This window comes from Mastomys coucha, unplaced genomic scaffold, assembly GCF_008632895.1.
Source record: "Mastomys coucha isolate ucsf_1 unplaced genomic scaffold, UCSF_Mcou_1 pScaffold21, whole genome shotgun sequence".
NCBI classification, from domain to species: domain Eukaryota; kingdom Metazoa; phylum Chordata; class Mammalia; order Rodentia; family Muridae; genus Mastomys; species Mastomys coucha.
In genome coordinates, this window is record NW_022196904.1 from 143,477,537 (window position 1) to 143,481,600 (window position 4,064).

Here is a 4,064-nt window from a genome sequence, read left to right on the forward strand (position 1 = left end):
TGTCTAGTGTTTAATATTCATTATTGGTTGTTTTTGTTGTGCTGATTTTTGGTGATCAGACCTCAGCTCCCTTAATACTGCCTTTCTTCCTTTAAGAAATTTCATGTATGCACAGAGAGGTCACCCTTTTCAGGACTGTGCATTTTCAGGTTTGTGATGACAAAAAGATCGACCAATGGGAGCTTTCCTATGACCTTTCAGTTGGCCCTGAAGTTCCAGCATGTGGGTGCTTCACTCCTGGACTGTGCTTCAGTGGGAGATGGGGATTTCTCAGAGAACTGAACTGTGGAAAATGACCTTTCCTCAGCTTGAAGCTACTTTAAAATTTGAGGGTCTGGACCAGAAGAATATCATGTTTGTAGTCAACATGACAGATACAGTGAGAATAACAGCTAACTCCAAAGGTGGCTTCACTGGAAAGAAAGAATCTTGAGCAAGACAGTATTGTCAGAAGATTCCAGGAAAGTTCTAATTTTCATCAGCAGTCAATAAAGTTACTCATACAGAAGTGTACACAACAGACACTGTTCCTTTTGATTCTGTTTGTACTTTTTGGCCTGGGACATGGGTTTTCAAGGGACATCGTTTGTACCAGCTTCATTCAAATAAACAATATTTGTAAAAACCATAAAAAAAAACAAGAAACAACAAAGAAATCACAAAAGGAGACAACCCTGGAGATAGAAAACCTAGGAAAGAGATCAAGAGTCATAGATGCAAGCATCACCAACAGAATAGAAGACATAGAAGAGAGAATCTCAGATGCAAAAGATACCATAGAAAACATTGACAGAACAGTCAAAGAAAATGCAAAATGCAAAAGACTCCTAACACAAAACACCAGGAATTCCAGGACACAATGAGAAGACCAAACTTAAAAATAATAGGTATAGAAGAGAGCAAAGAAAATTCCCAACATAAAGGGCCAGTAAATATCTTCAACAAAATTATAGAATAAAACTTTTCTAACCTAAAGAAAGAGATGCCCGTGAACATAAAGGAAGCCTACAGAACTCCAAATAGACTGGATTAGAAAAGAAATTCCTCCCATCACATAATAATCAAAACACCAAATGTACAAAACAAAGAAAGAATATTAAAAGCAGTAAGGGAAAAAGCTCAAGTAACATATGAAGGCAGGCCTATAAGAATTATACCAGGTTTTATACCAGAATCTCTGAACACCAGAAGATCCTGTGCAGACCTCATACAGACCCTAAGAGAACACTAATGCCAGCCCAGGATACTATACCCAGCAAAATTCTCAATTACCATAGATAGAGAAACCAAGATATTCCATGACAAAAACAAATTTACACAATATCTCTCAACAAATCAAGCCCTACAAAGGATGATAGATAGAAAACTCCAACAAAGGGAGGGAAACTACTCCCTAGAAAAAGAAAGAAAGTAATCTTCTTTCAAGAAACCTAAAAGAAGATAGTCACACAAACATAATTCCACCTCTAACAACAAAATTAACAGGAAACAACAACCACTTTTCCTTAATATCTCTTAACATCAAGGGGCTCAATTTCCCAACAAAAAGAAGTATACCAACAGACTGGATATGTAAACAGGATCCAGCATTTTGCTCCATACAGAAAACACACCTCAGTGACAAAGACAAGTTTTCCAAGAAAATGGTCCCAGAAACAAGATGGAATAGCCATTTTAATATCAAATAAATGACTTTCAACCAAAAGTTATCAAAAAAAGAAAAGGAAGGGCACTTCATACCTATCAAAGGAAAGATCTACCAAGAAGAATTCTCAATTCTGACATTTATGCTCCAAATGAAAGGCAACCACATTCATAAAAGAAACTTTACTAAAGTCAAAGAACACATCATACCCCACACAATAATAGTGGGAGCCATTAACACCCCAATATCAGCAATAAACAGATCATTGAAAAAGAAACTAAACAGACACACAGTAAATCTAAGAGAAGTTATGAAACAAATGGATTTAACAGGGAGTTATAGAACATTTCATCCTAAAACAAAATGACATACCTTCTTCTTAGCACCTAATGGTACCTTCTCCAAAGTTGCCCATATAATCGGTAACAAAACAGTCCTCAACAGATACAAGGAGATAGAAATAATCCATGTATCCTATCAAATCATCATGGACTAAGGCTGGTCCTCAATAACAAACAAACAAAAAAACAAAAAAACAGAAAGCCCTGATATACATAGAAGCTGAACTATTCTCTATTCAATGATAATTTGGTCATGGAAGAAATAAAGAAAAAATTGAAGACATTTTAAAATTTAATGAAAATGAATACACAATATACCCAAACGAATACACAATATACCCAAACTTATGGGACACAAAGAAGAAGTGCTAAGAGGAAAACTCATAGCTCTGAGTGCCTCCAAAAAGAAACTGCAGAGCATACACTAGCAACTTAACAGCATACCTGAAAGCTCTAGAACAAAAGAAGCAAATATACTCAAGAGGAGTAGAAAACAGGAAATAATCAAACTCAGGGCAGAAATCAACCAAGTAGAAAACATAAGAACTATCTATGCAAAGAATCAACCCAACTAGGAGCTGGTTCTTTGAAAAAAATCAACAAGATAGATAAACCCTTAGCCAGACTAACCATAAGGCACAGAAACCCTAACAAAATTAACAAAATCAGAAATGAAAAGAGAGATATAACAACAGAATGTGTGGAAATTAAAAAATATATCAGATCCTACTACAAAAGCCTATACTCAAAAAAAAAAACCTGGCAAATCTGGATAAAATGGACAATTTTCTACTCAGGTACCAGGTAACAAAGTAAAATCAGGATCAGATAAACCATCTAAACAGTCCCACAATCCCTAAAGAAATAGAAGCAGTCATTAAAAGTCTCCAAAAGCAAAAAAGTCCAGGTACAGATGGGTTTAGTTCAGAATTCTATCAGACCTTTAAAGAAGACCTAATACCAATACTCTTCAAACTATTTCACAAAATAGAAACAGAAAGAACACTAACCAGTTCATTCTATGAAGCCACAATTACACTGATACGTAAACCACACAAAGGCCCTACAAAGAAAGAGAACTTGACTTGTGAATTCGATGTAAAAATACTCAATAAAATTCTTGCAAACTGAATCAAGAACACTTCAAAATGATCATCTATTATGATCAAGTAAGCTTCATTCCAGTGATGCAGGGATGGTTCAATATACAAAATCCATCAACATAATCCACTATAAAAACAAACTCAAAGAAAAAAAAACACATGAGCATCTCATTAGATGCTGAGAAAGCATTTGACAAAATTCAACACCCCTTCAAGGGAAAAGTCTTGAAAAGATCAGGAACTCAAGGCCCATACCTAAACATAGTCAAAGCAGTATACAGCAAACCAGTAGCCAACACCAAACTGAATGAAAAAAACTTGAAGGGATCCCACTAAAATCAGGGACTAGATAAGGCTGCCCACCCTCTTAATTTCTATTCAATATTTTACTTGAAGTCATAGCCAGAGCAATTAGACAACAAAATGAAGTCAAAGATATATGAATTTGAAAGGAAGAAGTCAATATATGACTATTTGTATATGATATGATAGTATACTTTAAGTAACCCCACAACTTTACCAGAGAACTCCTAAACCTGATAAACAACTTAAGCGAAGGGGCTGGATATAAAATTAACAAAAACAAATCAGTAGCCTTCCTATACTCCAAAGATAAACAGTCTGAGAAGGAAATTATGAAAATGCCACCCTTGACAATAGTCACAAATAATATAAAATATCTTGGTGTGATTCTAACCAAACAATTGAAAGATCTGTATAGCTAGACCTTCAAGTCTCTGAAGAAAAATATTGAAGACCTCAGAAGATGCTTTAACAAGTAATAAGGACACATGTTCATTGTAGCATTATTTATAATAGCTAGAAGCTGGAAAGACCCTATATGTCCTTCAATAGAGGAATGGATACAGAAAACATTGTACATTTTCACAATGGAATACTGCTCAGTTATTACAAACAATGTCTTCATGAAATTCTTAATCAAATGGATGGAACTAGAAAATATAATCATGAGTG